Source organism: Symphalangus syndactylus, chromosome 12 (genome assembly GCF_028878055.3).
Source record: "Symphalangus syndactylus isolate Jambi chromosome 12, NHGRI_mSymSyn1-v2.1_pri, whole genome shotgun sequence".
Lineage (NCBI taxonomy): Eukaryota > Metazoa > Chordata > Mammalia > Primates > Hylobatidae > Symphalangus > Symphalangus syndactylus.
In genome coordinates, this window is record NC_072441.2 from 35,592,475 (window position 1) to 35,611,248 (window position 18,774).

Sequence of the window (18,774 nt, forward strand, 5' to 3'; positions counted from 1 at the left end):
GAGGCGGAGGTTGCAATGAGCCGAGATCACACCATTGCACTCTAGCCTAGGCAACAAGAGCAAAACTCCATCTCAAAGAAAAAAAAAAGTTAAAAACCATTTCTTTAAATAAAATTTTTAATTTTATAATGAAAGAAAAGAAAGAAAACATGGAGGGGAAGGTGATAGGAAGATGGAGGCAGAGATTGGAGTGATGCCTCTACAAGTCAAGGAAAACCAAGGATTGCTAACAGCTGTACAAACTTAGGAGAGAGACATGGAACAGATTTTCCATCAAAGCCTCCTGAAGAAACAAAACTTACAACTTGATTTTGGATTTCTTGCCTCCATAACTGTGAGAGAATAAATTCTGTTGTTTTAAGCCACCCAGTTTGTAGTCACTTGTTAAAGTAGCCACAGGAAACGAATACAGTTATTGGTACTGGAAAATAATAAACACACCTACCACATACCAATGACCTCCATGCACAAGGCATTATTTTGGTATATGTTGTCTCTTAAGTCCTCTAATCAATGAAGAAACTGAGGCTTAAAGAGGTGTAAGTTGGCCAGGCATGGTGGTTCACGCCTGTAATCCCAGCACTTTGGGAGGCTGAGGCAGGCAGATCTCTTCAGGTGAGTTCAAGAACAGCCTAGCCAACATGGTGAAACCCCATCTTTACTAAAAATACAAAAATTAGCCCGGCATGCTGGTGGGTGCCTGTAATCCCAGCTACCTGGGAGGCTGAGGCAGGAGAATTGCTTGAACCCAGGAGGTAGAGGTTTCAGTGAGCCGAGATCGTGCCACCGTACCCCAGCCTGGGTGACAGAGTAAGACTCCATCTCAAAAAAAAAAAAAAAAAAAAAAGGTGTAAGCAAACATCTATGGTAGCCACAAATAATAAATGTCAAGATAAGAGTCAAACTGGTGGCCGGGCACAGTGGCTTACGCCTGTAATCCCAGCACTTTGGGAGGCTGAGGCGGGCAGACCACGAGGTCAGGAGATCAAGACCATCCTGGCTAACATGGTGAAACCCCGTCTCACTAAAAATACAAAAAATTAGCCAGGCATGGTGGTGGGCGCCTGTAGTCCCAGCTACTCGGGAGGCTGAGGCAGGAGAATGGCATGAACCCAGGAGGTGGAGCTTGCAGCGAGCCAAGATTGTGCCACTGCACTCCAGCCTGGGCCACAGAGCAAGACTTGGTCTCAAAAAAAAAGAGTCAAACTGACAATCAGTTTGACTCTATGTTATGGTCATTCTATGATGCTGTACTGAACTGGCAGACAAGAGTATCTTGAGGCTATAATGAATTAAAGATTTTGTGCTTAAATGATTCATTTCATTGAACTTAGACAGTGACTCTTAGAGGCAGTTACAGAGAAGCACAAGCAGTAAGTAGAAGAGGTATCTCCCCTTGATATTATAGGGAATCCCTGCACCAGCATCATCCCGTATCTTTCTCTTCTAACCATCCTGTTCCTAATGGGGTTCCTCTTATTTATTTCCTGGCTAATTTATTTATTGGGTTATTGGATTATTTATTTATTGGATTATTATTCAGCAGAGCTGAACCCGGTATCACCTGTAGTTTGATGTTGGACAGGAGTGTACTCTTCCTTGACACGGACCTAAGAGGCCAATTTCAGTTTTTAACCTTGATTTTCCCTTAGATCCAGATCTCTATGCCTTGTAACCAAAATATGATTCCTGGTTTGCTTCTTTATTGTTTTTCACTCTGGAAATCCTGAGCAGAGCCTAAGTGTTCACTGTGGATAAGTAGATAAGGAATGAGGACCGAGATGCCACCTGGAATTTTACATAAGCATTCTTATCCCATCTATTTATAAGGTTTGGCTTTTCTCCATTTATAGCCCTAGAGAGACTCCCTCACTCTTTTTTGAGACTGAGTCTCACTCTGTTGCCCAGGCTGGAGTGCAGTGCCACGATCTCAGCTCACTGCAACCTCTGTCTCCCGGGTTCATGCCATTTTCCTGCCTCAGCTTCCAGAGTAGCTGGGGCTACAGGCGCCCACCACCATGCCCAGCTAATTTTTTGTATTTTTAGTAGAGGTGGAGTTTCACCATGTTAGCCAGGATGGTCTCGATCTCCTGACCTCATGATCCGCCTGCCTTGGTCTCCCAAAGTGCTGGGATTACAGGCATGAGCCACCATGTCCGGCCAACTCCCTCAATCTTAACCTCTTACTAGGCTCCAACTAGTAATCTTTGTCATTGTATTCGTCCATTCTCACATGCTATAAAGAACTACCCAACACTGGGTTATTTATGAAGAAAAGAGGTTTAATTGACTCAGTTCTGCAGGAAGCATGGCTAGGAGGCCTCAGGAAACTTACAATCATGGCAGAAGGGTGAAGAGGAAGCAGGCGTGTCTTCACATGGTAGCAGGAGAAAGAGAGAGTTAAGGGGGAAGTGCCACACACTTTTAAACAACCAGATCTCGTGAGAACTAATTCACCATCATAAGAATAACAAGGGGGAAATCTGCCCCCATGATCCAGTCACCTCCCACCAGGTCCCTCCCCCAACACTGGGGATTACAATTCAACATGAGACTTGGGTGGGGACAGAGAGCCAAACCATATCAGTCATGTTCATGGAGCTCAGTTTTCCTAACTTATAGGTCTGAACCATAAAAGGGAATATTCTTACGGCTTAGATTATTTTCGTATATTTATATGTTTTAAGGTCAGGGTATATATTTATTTTCTATCACCTCAAGAGCCTACAGAATCATCTGAATATGCAAATAAAAGTTGATTAAATAACCAAAAGAATGGTAGCTGTGGAACTTCTGGAGTCATCCTGGCAAGTAGAACCTTTCAGGTCTTGCCTTTAAACTTAAAACAACACACGTCTCTTTTTAATTTATAGTTGCAAAAAACAAAAGGTGTCCAGATTCTACAAGACAGCCAAGATACATTTACCCCATAAAATACTTTTGCTGAATTATCCAACTATCCTTTGATTCTCTGGATATAACTAGACTTGTGAACAGACTGAAACCCAAATTAGAATTCAAAATTTGATACAGTGTGGTAAGACAGACCACAGTGGCCTCAGACCTAAATTTACATAAATAATGAAGTTATAAAATAAACACACTCTGTGTATCCTGCATTACAAAAATGTATCAATATTGTCTGATTATGTCTTCATGGTGCCATACAATTTGGCAGGATCCGGATGTAGGTCAAGATTGAGTCCTGTGCTAAGTGATAAGCAATACACCCACCAATGTCTCCCTTTCCTGGGGTCCTAATTCTCATAACTGGAAGAAGGGCAGATTCTCTCAGCGAGACTTCATCCCTTTATAATGGTTTCTAGTGTTACACTCAGCAACTATTGAAGAAGCTCTCCAGTCTCAATCTGATTGCTCCGGTGCAAGGACAGCTCAACAACAAGGAAGGTCATTGAAGCAGCAGAGGGAAAAATGAAACGTTTCCACAAATTTCTAGAGGTAGCCCAACCAGTTTAGGAACCTAATACTAAGACTGGGACATAGTGACAGTAAACATTACTGTCATGATATCATAGTGTTTATTGTCAGGACCTTACAGAAAAAGTGGACAGCCTGGGCACAAAGGGACTGACATGGCAGTTCAGGTGAGATGAAGAGACCCCTCTACATGCAGTGGGGCATCCTTTTTTCTGTTATGCATTGGCCAGTTTGGCCTCTCCCTATTCCACACAGTGGGCCTGAAATGTGGTGTGATCTTCCTACCCCCGTTTTCCGGATGCAGTCTGGCATTCTAACACCTGTGTTGCTGACCTCATTTTCTTCACGCTTTCTTGGCCTCACCTCAGCCTCTGAACCTGAGGCCCTTGGCCTGGTGACCTAAGTGATCATTTCTCTGGATTCTCCCTTCACAACAATTAACCTGGTTATAAGGTTCCAGCCAGCAGGACTTGGGCTACTTCTGTTGTCATTCATCCCACTGGATGCTTCTTTCTGCCTGCTACCCCAGGGACCAGTGGCCTAGTGCCCTCCTGATAATGCTGGGTGCTTCTGCTTTTAGAAAGCTTCACAAAAAGCTTTTGTGCTGGTAACTGAAGACAAGGCAATCTATTCAGTATGAACCAAACAGTAAAGCAAGCCTGGCAGGCAGAAAACAAAACAAAACAAAACCACGACTTTAGACAAGAGTTGAATTAATTAAGTCAGTTATCCTAGGACAAGTTTAGTTGCTAAGATGCAGTCTCTGGAGTCAAATTGCAGGGTTCTGCCTCGGCTCCATAACTTGCTGTGTGACCTTATGCAAATTATTTAACTGACTGATGCCTCAGTTTCCTCATCTGTGAAAAGAGAATAGATATGTTGGAAAGCTAAAAATAAGATTATACATGTATGCATTTACAACAGTACCGGCATATAGTAATTACCCAATAAATTATTCGTGGTTTGACAGAATCCATGGGCCCATTTCCTATACCTTAGAAACAACACCATCAGCTTACTCGAGAAAATGCCCTGGCCTGGAGCAGGCAGAGAGAGCCAAGGTGAGCTCTTATTAACTGTTTATGTTAGGACATTATATAAGCTACTCTATTTTCTACCCCAGACTTATCCTATGGTAGGCAAAGAAAACTAGCCTAACCTGGTAACAATGACTTAAATATTAAATAATTAAAATAAAGCACATAAATTGAGCAAGAGATACCTGCCTCAGCAGAGGCCTTAGGAAAATCAAAGTTAGACTTGGTCTACCCGGCATGCTAAGCAAATCTCCGTAATGCTACAGTGTTTCTAAACAGGGGCATTCTTGGCTTTATTGATAACACCCTTTCTTTATCCAGGCTGTTCCAGGCATTACGGGTGCCTTAGCGTGTCTAGGTCCTTCCCACTAAATGCCAATAGCATTCCTCAGGTATTCTGATAATACCAGATGCCTGACACAACACATACATGCACAAACACATAAATACACAAATGTACATGCATTTCTGAAGTCCCTTTAGAGAAGTGCTACCAATCCAGATTGGGAACCGCCACTGTGGCAATATAATCACATGGATTGTTCAAGAAATAGGCCTTCTGGAAGGAAATAGGTACTATGATGTCAAAGGAAGATGAGGGTTGGCTAAACTCACTTGTTAGCCCACATCTGGGAAAGTAATATTTAACAAATTAATACTGGGGAGAAGTCACTTTTTTTTTTTTTTTTTTTTTTTTTTTTGAGACGGAGTCTCGCTCTGTCGCCCAGGCTGGAGTGCAGTGGCGCGATCTCGGCTCACTGCAAGCTCCGCCTCCCGGCTTCACGCCTTTCTCCTGCCTCAGCCTCTCCGAGTAGCTGGGACTACAGGCACCCGCCACCACGCCTGGCTAATTTTTTTTGTATTTTTAGTAGAGACGGGGTTTCACCGTGGTCTCGATCTCCTGACCTCGTGATCCACCCGCCTCGGCCTCCCAAAGTGCTGGGATTACAAGCGTGAGCCACCACGCCTGGCGTGAAGTCACTTTTAAGAAAAGATGGTAGATTGTGCATGCATTTTCGTTCCAAATTATTTTACAAAATGCTGATTATTTTGTTTTTATTCATTAAACAAAGGTTTATTAAATGCCTACTGAGTACATACCACTACTATATGCATATCCACTTTAAAAGGTTTAGTTGCACAGTAAGTTTCTGGCATCCTTGAATATAATTTCTAGTTTATTTAGTAGCCATGTCTGAAATGACATCTTGAGTTCCAAGTAATGACCATTAACAAATAGAGCTTAAAACCATTTTTTTACTTGTTATTTTTGTGAAGCTAAGTTTAACTTGGCAACATTTTTGTGAAAGCTTCAATGCTTTCTGGCCTGAACAATTGCACTAAATAATCCTAACAAGGTTGAGGCAAGCACATGGTTATTCAGACACAGAAATAAAATCCAGACATACATGGGGACATGCCTCAAAGGTTTTGAGCTCCCATAGTGCTTACTGTTTGTGCTATATAGACTTGCCACTCCGAGCTCCAGCCAACATTTAGTATAGGAAAGTTAAACCATTTGGTGTGCTTTCTCTTCTACATTATCTCCACAGATGGAATATCTAGAGCCTTGGCTGCTATGAATGGAAATAGGAAGATTTTGAGAGAAGAAATGTATGCAATATAGCAAAAGAGATGAAAGAGATTCAGACCTCAAAGAAAGTAATAGAGAAGGAGGGTCAGAGACTGCAAGTTGAGTGTGGAAAAGCAGAGTGATGGATTATAGAGCAGAATGGGGAAAGACATGGTTAAAGGATTCTATTACCACAGGAAGAAAGGAAATTATTTTTTCTCATAGAGAAAAGAAATATTATAAACCAGAGTGTTATGTTTTCAGTATACTGAATGGTCTTATGTCCTTTTTGTGTATTATAGGCCAGAGGCTAATCATAGTGAAGATGAGACAAGGGAATTCTAAAAAAAAAAAAAAAAGACAGATTATAGAATAAGAGTAAAGAAAACTGGAGTAAAATGAAGTTGAAGAGTGAGGCCAAAATAGATATAGGAAATGGAAAAACAAAAAACAAAACAAAACAAAACACGGTAAAAGAAGGTATAAGAAAAAGAAAAGAACTTAAAAAATAATTTTATGATTTCCTATGAATTTAGAGTCATCTTATTTTTAGAAAACAAACCTACTGGGCAGTACATTTTAAATTTTTAGTGCTAACCACTGAGATACTAAAACATAGTTCACGCAGATCTAGTCTTTACATTTCAACATTCACATCTTGAGATCAACTTTAACATAGTAATGATCATACTGGAACATCATAATTGGATATATTCAATTAAATTTCATAGAGTATTACCTTTATTTCTTATAAGGCTTGGGATCTCTTGCACTTAAAATTTAAAGGTACATGTAAATTTTACACAAATCTATCTACTTTTCCTCTAAAAGCAAACGCAGTAATAGCCCCTGACAGAATTCCCTTTGGAAGATATATTTTTCTTACTAAGAGAAATCAACCAAAGACAACTTTTAAATATTTCTAACCAAGAGGACTGCAATATTCAATCAAGTTAATGTTATCAGTGTGGTGATTATTTGAATATTTTTGATGTCAGAGCCATGCCTCAGAATTTCAAAATTCACTTGACTTTGAAATCAAGGTATACATGCTTTTTTCCTACTGTAATATAAATTATATATTAAAATTTTATCAAAAAATTGAACACACAAAAAGGAAACTGCAAACTTCGCAAAGGATTTTGATAAAAATTTAATTTGTTTTCAAATATCTTATTATCTATGAAATATATAAAACATAAGCTAACTGTGAATGTGGTGTATATTTTACTATTTGTATGACAAAAGACTGAAGTTTTTCTGCCCTAGGTTTACATTAGCATGTGCATTTTTAAAAGGCAGTAGTATGTATTATAGTGGGGAAAATATCAGTCCAGGATTTGGAAATCCTGTTTTAGCTTCAATCCTGGCTTTGTCTACTAGCCGTATGATTTCTTTAAATTTTTTTCTCTTTTAAACTGGGAATAGTATGTTTCCTACCTAGTTCGCGGGGCATAAAAGGATGTTTTAAATCAAATCTATAAAAACATATGAAACATAATTTGTTTAAGTGTAGCTTCCTTAGGAATCATAAACAACTTCACTCATTAAAGGTCTGTTATCTAATACATGGCTATCCCTCTTTTCTTCATATTGCTAAGCTCTTGTACTGTTCTTCCATTAGTGGAAAAAAGAGAAAAGGAAAAAGAGGGAAGAAAACATTTCAATTTTCAAATCCATCCTTTTACTATCATACTTCAGGCTACTCTGATTAAAGATTTTGAGAGTGATGACATTGAATTCAACATTTAAAATCAAGTGTGTTACGTCTTATTTGTATATTTTGCCTTCAAAAGATGCAAATTCCTTCTTTTGGCATCATGTGAAGAGTTAAGAATGCAAGGAAAGAACTGAAACAAAAACTTATTCCATAAATGAACACTCCAGAAAGAGACATTTTTCCTGTTGTGATTGTGATTATCATTCCAGCCCCTAGCATACTAAGAGATTAGGAAAGTTTATGATATGAATGAATGCATAACTGAATGAATGTCTCTATATTTGCAAGAAAAAAATTCTATTCTTTTTATATTTAATTATTAATATTTGCCACAGAGTCAGTCTTACCACAAATTTTTCTCTGTCTCCAAGCCATTGCTTTTCCCAGAATTTCTAAATTGTGAGTTGTTGCTGTTTTATCAAATATAGAATAGTCATCACTTAAATTGTTGGGCAAGTTCAGTACTAACACTTATCTCTTCCACTTAATCGAGAGGTGAGATTTGCAGAAGCATCTTAAAGACAAGAGGGACAGGGCTTAGAGAATTTTTTTTAAGGCACCATTCTTGCAAAAGAGTGATGTAAGAGGTAAGGAAGCTAAGAGACAAAACTGAACAAATGAGTTTAGGGAGAAAGCTAGCCTTTTACAGAGTAAAAGGAAACAGAAAGTTTGAAGTACTTTCCTCCAGCCTAATGAAGGGTTTTGAAATTGAGGGTCCTTAGAGCAAACCTGGAATTAGAACAAGTTAAAGAAGTAAAGAATGTAGGGAATGAATGGAGAGGGCTTGTTTGTCTAGAGTTGGTGCCTTAATGGAAAACGGCAGGTCAGCAGCAATGGCTGCAGCTGATAAATTGGCATGTATAAGAATAGGGACATTCTTATGGGGGCAGGAAAGCAGAGTGCTAATGACAGAATTTTTTTTTTTTTGGCACGTGTATTAATCCAAAGAAGTTATTTAAAATTACAGTTCACATTTTTTTCCTCCATTTCTCAGAATTGTTTAAAGAGAGGAAAGAGAGGAAAAGGAAAGGGACAATTTATAGGATGTACCTTAGGAACTATTATTAGAAGAATAAAAAAGACTACTACTGGCAAATGTAAGTGCATTAGAAATGAAGTAATTAAAGGTTCTATAAGAAAATGAGCAAATTAGAGCTAGCAGTCGTCTATTAACCTACTGTGACTTATAACTCACATTTTACTTTTTTCTCCAGTGCAAAGCTCCCCTATTACCGTGTATGATGTTCACATGCAATTTTCCACTGTCGTAACCACATATATGTGGTGGTGAGTGGATCTTAATTTGTTTTTCTATGTGTCTCTAGTTCACCAGCTTTAATTGTAGGGCACAGTTTTTCTGTGCTTTGAAAAGTGCCCAGCATTGCTAACCTATGTCAGCATTTGATGTCTATTTTTGTAATATAGCAGTTATCATAAGTGATAAAGATAAGCAATTAAATGCATGCCAACGTTGAAGGAAGGGAAAGGACAAGGATAGATGTAGCTGGTGATCAAATGTACTTACTGTGGGAAAACTAAGATGGGATATAAATGGTGGGAAGTGGGAAGCTAAAGATATACCTAGGAAATAAAGTAGGAGAATAAGATACTTGCAAAGAGTGTGATGAATCAATTTTTAAGGAAATGAACCTAAATTCCTGATAGATGTTTAAGCATTCTATGAGCAGACAAAAACACTTGTGTTTCTAAATCTTAAATTAAGACATGCTCACAATTTCATGAGAAATCACTATCCATTAAAATATTGAGCATGTTTGGCAATATTCTAAACACTACTTACATTATCCCATTTAAAGTACTTGTAAACTATATGGAGTAGGAACTAATATAATCCCCATTTTACAAATGAAAAACCAATGAATAGAGATATAAAACAACTTGCTCAAAGTCACACAGGTAGGTGAGTGACAGAAGTTTCAAACACAGTTTGTGTCTGATTTTGAACACAGATTGGCTCCTGATTCGGGCACTGGTAACCACTATGCTCTCTGTGTCCTGGAGAACCATAAGGATAAAATGTTACTTTTGCAGGTGGAATTTTTATAAATAAACTAGCAATAGTATTTAAGTACTTCTTTGGAAAGGCAGCAGATGGTGAGAAGTTGAGAAAGATCTTAGTGTTCTCTACTCCAGGGCTGAAGATTGTCTCTCCTGGACTTATTTCAGTGCACCAAATACTGCTCAAAATTAGTGTATCAAAGTGCCTCTTACCACAAGGGAGAAGATGACACACTCGTGAAAATAGAGTGGAAGAGCAAAACAGAACAACTGGATGTCCATATTTAGGTTCCTCTTTCTTTTGCTGTGTATATTTTCTAAACTGCCTCTATTTCCAGCTCAAATAAGCTCATATGAAATTATGTTTGAAGAATATGTTTCATGTACTACTTGAGAGATGACAATGTTTCATTGTTTAAAATATTATTCCCAATAGCCCTTGCAACTCATTTGTTCCAAGCACAGAAGGAAATAATTTGAGAACAAACCAAAGTACTCCAGTGCCTCATCATTGAGGACGGAGTTGACAACAGAAAAACAAGGGATGGGGGATTGCAAGTCGCCATGTCATTTCAGAGAGGGAATCATCTCAGAAGATGACAAATATGAGAGACTTCTGTCTTGATAACTAGTGGCATCCTTCCCTGGTAATCCTTGGCTGTTGAGCAATAAAAGACCCAATGTGGAGTTAGGGAGAAAAGACTTAATAATAACAAAAATAGTTTACCTTTTTTATAGCACAATGAAATTTACGAAGTGCATCTTCAGATATTCTCTCTCTTGATCTTTCTCTCTGAGAAGCACACAGCTGTGCATTCTTGGAAAAGTCACGTATGCTTTCTTGAGCATCAGCTTCCTCATTTGTAAGATAGGAAAAACAATTATTCTTCTTAGGCAAGTTACTCAGTTTCCTCAATTATAAAATGGGAGAAATAGGGGGTATTAGGTTGAAACAGAGTTTTGCCGATAGTCAACAGAAATGGCAATTTCATATGATTCAATCTAATACCTATCCTATAGAGTCATAAGGATTAAATGGATCAATGTACGCAAACAGAGTCTAGCTGTTAGTACACTCTTATTGTTATTCACGTAAATACGATCTCATTTCATTCACAATAACACTGTGACAGATAATAGGGTTCTACCTTTGAATATAAATTTATGTGAAAAGCATAAATATCATTTATGGATTTATAAGGGGGGAAATGTAGCTTTACAACAAATACCCTGCAATATAATGCTTCGTTGTGGTTTCTAGGCTGCTCATTGAATATTTTATTAGCTAGCTTGTAAATTCTTTGGGTTGCTTCTCCCTCCCATCCAAATTTGCCATCCAGGGGGTAGTTGGCTAGTTTTGTAGGTGAGGTCTCAGTAAATACTCTTGTGATCTTGTTTATCTTATAAAATGACTCGAGGCCAAAAGAATGAGTATTGCTAGGCTTGTCAATTCAAAGAGGGGTTTAAAAGCATGTCAATATGTCAGAAGAAATTTTTTAATGGATTCAGATACTGCTTGATCAAAAAGAAATAAATAAAATGTAACTTATAATGCATGGGGATAAATAAGAGGAACCTTCAGAGATATTTGTTTGTACATTCTATTTATTTTGTGGATAGTTTTCATTTTGATTTTTATTTCTAAAATAACTTGTAAATTCCTCATTAGACATTGTGCCTTTGAAAATATGTGTGTATTATATATTAAATTGGTATATATTGAAAGAATAATGTATTAAACTAAGTTATAGGATGCCAAATATTATGGAGGCAATTTTAGTAAAATAAAAGTGTATATATTTTTTAATTTTTTGAGACTGAGTCTTGCTCTGTTGCCCAGGCTTGAGTGCAGTGGTGTGATCATAGCTCACTGCAGCCTCAACCTCTCCAGGCTCAGGAAATCCTCCCACCTCAGCCTCCTGAGTAGCTGGGACTACAGATGCCCACCACCACACCTGATTGATTTTTCTATTTTTTGTAGAGATGGGGTTTTACCATGTTGCCCAGGCTGGTCTTGAAATCTTGGGCTCAAGGGATCCATCTGCCATGGCCTCCCAAAGTACTAGGATTACTGGGTATGAGCCACCATGCCCAGCTGAAACAAATATATTTAAAGCTGTTTAATCTATATTTTATAAAAAGCCTTTGAGAATGAACTAGAAAAATGATATGTTTATAATTCATATTATTTTATCCTGTGAATAAATATTACATAAAATCAAAGTATTATTATAATTACTAAAACAATATTATTGGATTCTTTTTAAAATAATTTAAATAACACAACCATTATTTTGGCCTTTCTTCTCTCTGAGAATTAGTATACAATTCAAATTATATACATATAATGTGTATATATTATGTATATGTATATGTATATATACACATATATATGTGTATATATATATGTGTATATATGTGTTTCTACACAAAACTTTGTCTCTTTCTGTCTCCTTCTCTCTCTTACATACATATACACATATATGTGTATGTGTATTATTAGATTCTTTTTAAAATAATTTAAATAATACAACCATTATTTTGGCCATTTTTCTCTCTGAGAATTAGTATACTAATTCAAATTATATATATTTAATGTGTATATATACACATATACATGTATACGTGAATGTGTATATATATACACACATACACGTATACGTGAATGTGTGTATATATACACACATACACGTATACGTGTATGTGTGTATATATACACATATACATGTATATGTGTGTATATATACACATATACATGTATATGTGTGTATATATACACATATACATGTATATGTGTATGTGTGTATATATACACACATATACATGTATATGTGTATGTGTATGTGTATGTGTATATATACACATATACATGTATATGTGTATGTGTATGTGTATGTGTATATATACACATACATATATGTATATGTGTATGTGTATATATATATATATATTTTTTTTTTTTGAGATGGAGTCTTGCTCTGTCACCCAGCTGGAGTGCAATGGCGTGATCTCTGCTCACTGCAACCTCCGCCTCCCAGGTTCAAGTGATTCTCCTGTCTCAGCCTCCCAAGTAACTGGGATTACAGGCGCATGCCACCATGCTCGGCTAATTTTTTGTATTTTTAGTAGAGACGGGGTTTCATCATGTTCCCCAGGCCAGTCTCAAACTCCTGACCTCAGGTGACCCACCAGCCTCGGCCTCCCAAAGTGCTACGATTACAGGTGTGAGCCACTGTGCTCGGCCTCAAATTATATTTTAAACATTATTTATTTGAAAATGATAATATAGGATGTATTCAACATAGTCCTTTATTTGACTGAAAAATAATTTTTCCTTTAATGTTTATGTGTGCATGTGTAAGAGAGAGAGAGAAGGAGACAGAAAGAGACAAAGTTTTGTGTAGAAACACATAAGACTGGTAGATTTCTTTTTATTGGATTTTTTCATTTAATTCTGGGAATCTTATTTCTAAATGCTGACTTTAGACAAAGGCTGACATTATCCTCATTTTACCAAAAATAAGACTAGGTGTAAGAAAGTAGGAGTAGCTTGCCCAAAATTACATAACAAGAACTAGGAAGACTTTAAGCCAGGTTTCAAAATTCCTTGTTTGGTGCTCTTTCTTTTACAGATGGATGCTACTAACTTCTGCTTACAAATCTATCCTAGAATTTAACCACTTTCACATTCTTACTTTTCTATTCTTTTAACTAATAGTATCAGTTCTTTATATTATAATGGTATCATTGGAACAGGTAGACATCTATTAAGCTAAGGACTAAAATGGCCAATTTTTGTTTGAAAATAATAGAAGAGACTGGGCGCAGTGGCTCATGCCTGTAATCCCAGCATTTTGGTAGGCTGAGGTGGGCAGATCACGAGGTCAAGAGATCGAGACCATCCTGGCCAACATGGTGAAATCCCATCTCTACTAAAAATACAAAAATTAGCTGGGCACGTGCCTATAGTCCCAGCTACTCGGGAGGCTGAGGCAGGAGAATTGCTTGAATCCGGGTGGCGGACGTTGCAGTGAGCTGAGATCGCACCACTGCACTCCAGCCTGGCAATAGAGGGAGACTCCCTCTCAACAAAAAAAAAAAAAAAAAAAAAAAGAAAGAAAGAAAAAGAAAACAATAGAAGAGTTTTAGACCATATCTGCAATTTAAATTATTTAAATAGAGTCACTATTTGAGGGAGTTAGTGAAACATATTTATCTGAGAAGTGGTTAATGAATGATAACTTTTTTTGTCTATCTCAGTCTCTTATTTTTCATTCATTCCTTTTTTTGTTTTTTGGTTTTTTTGAGATGAAGTCTCACTCTGTCACCCAGGCTGGGGTGCAGTGGCATGATCTCGGCTCAGTGCAACCTCCACCTCCTGGGTTCAAATGATCTTCCTGCCTCAGCCTCCCAAGTATCTGGGATCACAGGTGTGTGCCACCACACCTAGCTAATTTTTGTCTTTTTAGTAGAGACAGGGTTTCACCATGTTGGCCAGGCTGATCTTGAACTCCTGACCTCAGGTGATCCACCCGCCTTGGCCTCCCAATGTGCTGAGATTATAGGGGTGAGACACTGTGCCTGGCCTCATTCTTATTCTAGGACATTTGAATTCTTCCAGCATACTGTTTGAAGCAGAACAGCTATAATGCAGCCATAAAAAATGATGAGTTCGTGTCCTTTGTAGGGACATGGATGAAACTGGAAAACATCATTCTCAGTAAACTATCGCAAGGACAAAAAACCAAACACCGCATGTTCTCACTCATAGGTGGGAACTGAACAATGAGAACTCATGGACACGGGAAGGGGAACATCACGCTCCGGGGACTGTTGTGGGGTGGGGGGAGGGGGGAGGGACAGCATTAGGAGATACACCTAATGCTAAATGACGAGTTAATGGGTGCAGGAAATCAACATGGCACATGGATACATATGTAACAAACCTGCACATTGTGCACATGTACCCTAAAACCCTAAAGTATAATAAAAAAAAAATAAATAAAAAAAAATAAATAAAAATAGATTTTAAAATTATGAAGATAATGTAACGCACATGGAAAATCCAATCAATATAAAACATTTTCTTTTTTACCTTAAAAATTCCACTCAAACTGTTACCTCAACTAACTCTCTTTCCCTTCTACCTTCCCTAATTTACCATTTTGATTGCTATCTTTCCAGACCTTACAAAATGATTTAGACAGTTAAGAGTCTGCTCCATATTTGACCCAAACATATGAAAGAAAAACAGCAAGCAAATATGAGAACAATATATTTCTCATCATAAGAGACTCTTACCAAATAAGTGATAAACTGATGACATGAAAAAACTAAACTAACCATTGAAGACAGCACATCTACCATTACTTCTACTTGTTCATGCTCTGTTCTCTCATTTTTCTTCATTTTCCTTCCTAGTAACATTAATAACCTGGCATACCACATATTGCTATTGCTTGTTGATTGTCTTTTTTCCTGTTACTAGATGGTAAGCTCCATCAGAACAGGAACTTTGAGAGATTTTTATTTTCTTGAACAGTGCCTGGAATATATTGATGTATTATAAATGTTTGTTAAATGAATACATAAACTAGAAATTGGATGCTTTGAGAATATAATTTTATGGTTAATTGAATAAAACTATATTTGTTGAAAAGATTTCTAAAATGTCTGTAGTTAGCACAGCAATATTTCAATAGTGAGTTTCATAGTCTTTTTTAGGTTCATAATTTTGAATGTAATTTCTCATCATATAAGGTAATATATAAGTATGGGAATTGGAGTGAAATTCATACTGACTTCATGACTGACCCTCTTTTGAATAAATCTTCAGTCTGAATGTAGTTGCTTATAATTGGCCAATTTCCCTGAGAAACAAGCCAGTAAGTAAAATATATTGATTAATTGAGAACTGCAGTTAATTGGGTTTTTACTAAAATTTATTATACTGGCACAGAGTAGGCACTCAATAAATATTTGTCAAATATGTGAAGTCTAGTTAGAATTTTTTTAGTTTCTCAAATAAAAAGAAAAATTTTCAATTAAGTATGTGATACACAATAGCATTAGAATCTACATAGCAGACAAGCTTTTTCAAAAGTATCTCAATTTCTTCTCATTCTCTTCTTTTTCTATCTTTCTGTTCACCTAACCTATGAAGCTGGGACAAATAAGGTGGAAATCTCTAGGTAATGTGTGAACAGAGAGCCTTAGTAGCCTAAACAACAGTGTCGGAGCTCAAATAGGCTGAGCAGAGCATCTGAATGGGAAGGGTCAGATGCTTAACAGCAATAGGATATTGGTTACACTTAGGATGGTTGATCAAAAAGTAAACATATTAAAAATAACAGGAGACAGTTGTTTCATTGTCAGACAAGTTGTTACAAATATTAAGAGACAGAAACTACGGCTGGGCCAGGTGGCTCACGCCTGTAATCCCAGCACTTTAGGAGGCCGACAGGGCTGGATCACAAGGTCAGGATTTCAAGAGCAGCCTGGCCAAGATGGTGAAACCCCATCTCTACTAAAAATACAAAAAATTAGCCAGGCGTGATGGCAGGTGCCTGTAGTCCCAGCTACTTGGGAGGCTGAGGGAGAGAACTGCTTGAACTCAGGTGGTGGAGGTTGCAGTGAGCCAAGATGGTGCCACTGCACTCTAGCCTGGGCAACAGAGCAAGACTCCATTTAAAAAAAAAAAAAAAAAAAAAAAAACAGAGAAACTACACTGGACCCTGTGGTGCTGGTTTGGAAGTAGAGGAAGCAGTGTTTCATAGATATGGATATATATGGAAATAAATATCAATGTAATATGTGGATGGATAGATAAATGGATTTTTATATGTATGTATCTCCTTGGTTCTGGATCCTGAGAATAATGACAGCCCCAAAACAATGGGCACACCTACATCCCAGATCTTGGTTTCTCAGTAACGACCTCATCTAAAAGAAATTAAGACTCCTTAGAGAAATAGCTGATTCCAGGGCTGGGGCATGAAAAATACAAAATGAGTCTGGAATATATTACTGTGCTGAAACATGGAAGTATTAAAACAATGCCAGGGACATGTCAAAGAAAGAGATCAGACAGAAGAGGATCATACTGACCATATCTGGGACAATTTGAAAATCAAAGTGAATAATAATAGTAATAGCAGATTATAATCTATTGGGTAAAAGGAATATCCATGAGTCCACTCTGACATATATAAATAAATAAATAAATAAGTAGAAAGTTACTCTACTTCCCTGCAATATACTTATAAAAAGGAGGAAAAGAGCAATTATACAGTCATCACCTTAATCATGAGATCAATATTCACATCATGAGTAATGTGCCACCTGATAGATTGCTATGAAATGAACATAGCATCACTTTTGTGATTTTTCTGCCAAAGAGAGGAAACCTGAATCTAATAATGAGAAAACAAAAGAGAAACGTAAACAAGGAGCATCTTACAAAACAAACTAACTCACAATCTTCAAAACTGTCAAATTCATGAAAGCCATGGTAAAACTAAGGAAATCTTTCAGATTGAAAGACTGAAAATGCATAATAATTAAATTTAATGCTTGATTGCGGACTGGATCATTTTGTTATAAAATACATTATTAACATAAGTGGCAAAATTTGAAGGGGATCTGAGGATTATAGTGATGTATCAGTATTATCAGTATTAACTTTCTGATATGGGTGGTTGTATTTCAGTTATAAAGGAAAATATCCTTGTTTGTAGAAAAAAATACGTTAAAGTATTTGGGAATAATAAGTATCTTATCATGTTGACAAATTACTCTCAAATAATTCTGTAAAAATGTGATTTGTCATTACAACAGTTTTGTGATTTAAGATTGTTTCAAAATAAGAAAATAATAAAATTTTATTCAAATTCAACATCTTCCATGACATGTTGTCATAATCCTGGAATAGTTTTCAGATTAGTTTAGACAAAAGTCTTTTGTATGTTATAAAGTTTTATAATACAGTTTGCTATGGTCTGAATGTTTATGTTTCCCCCCAAATTCATATGTTACAGTCTTCATCTTAGATGTGATGGTTAAGAGGTGAGGCCTTTGGGAGGTGATTAGGTCATAAGGGTGGAGCCTTAATGAAAGGGCTTAGTGGCCTTATAAAGAGACAGATCTCGTGCCCCTTCCACCATGTGACATTAAAGTGAGAAGGAAGCTATCTCTGTGAGGAAGTCCAAGAGGAAGTGCTCTTGCCAGACACTGAATGTGCAGGCACTTGATCTTGGACTTCCCTGCCTCCAGAACTTTGAAAAATACGTTTCTCTTGTTTATAAGTCACCCATTTGATGACATTTTGTTATAGCAGCCCAAATAGATTAAGACGCATTTTGAGGTGTAGAAAGCAGAGGGCTCTCTCCATCTCCACTCTTTAAAACTACAGCATTATAATAATGAAAGAAAAAAGGCAGTATATATACTTTATGACAGTTCCAATGAAAACAATTATGATCTCTTAGACATTTGGTACTGATAGTTATAGTAATGGTTTTCTGTTTCTTTCCTTCTTTTTTTGAAACAAGAGTCTCACAGAGTGCAGTGGCATGATCATGGCTCACTGCAGCCTCGACCTCCCTGGGCTCAGGTGATCCTCCCACCTTAGCCTCCTGAGTAGCTGGGACTACAGGTCCTTGCCACCACACCTGGCTAATTTTTGTAGACACAGGGTTTTGCCATGTTGCTGGGATACAGCCATTTGCCACTGTGCCCAGTTGGTTTTCTGTTTTCTTTTGTCTTATATTAAAGGCCTTTTAATATACGTCCTTTAGTATGAAGAAGCCAAATAGCTACAGTAGGTATTAAAATAGCAACAAATATTATTTAAACCAAAAATGATACTTCCCTAGAGAAAGAAAATTTAGTAGAAATAATATGTGGACAGGTAACATTTTTGTATTTCTTACATTGCTATAATACAACTATTTTAAAAGAGCACAGCAAATAATGGATTACATTGTTTC

General features: G+C 37.1%; 2 protein-coding genes across 4 annotated transcripts in view; one reads left to right on the plus strand and one right to left on the minus strand.

Moving 5' to 3' along the window:
• ADGRL2 (adhesion G protein-coupled receptor L2) overlaps nucleotides 1-18,774 on the plus strand; it is a 691,023-nt gene that overhangs the window by 430,162 nt on the left and 242,087 nt on the right. The window lies entirely within an intron of this gene.
• LOC134734807 (transcription factor SOX-30-like) overlaps nucleotides 1-18,774 on the minus strand; it is a 69,841-nt gene that overhangs the window by 1,092 nt on the left and 49,975 nt on the right. The window lies entirely within an intron of this gene.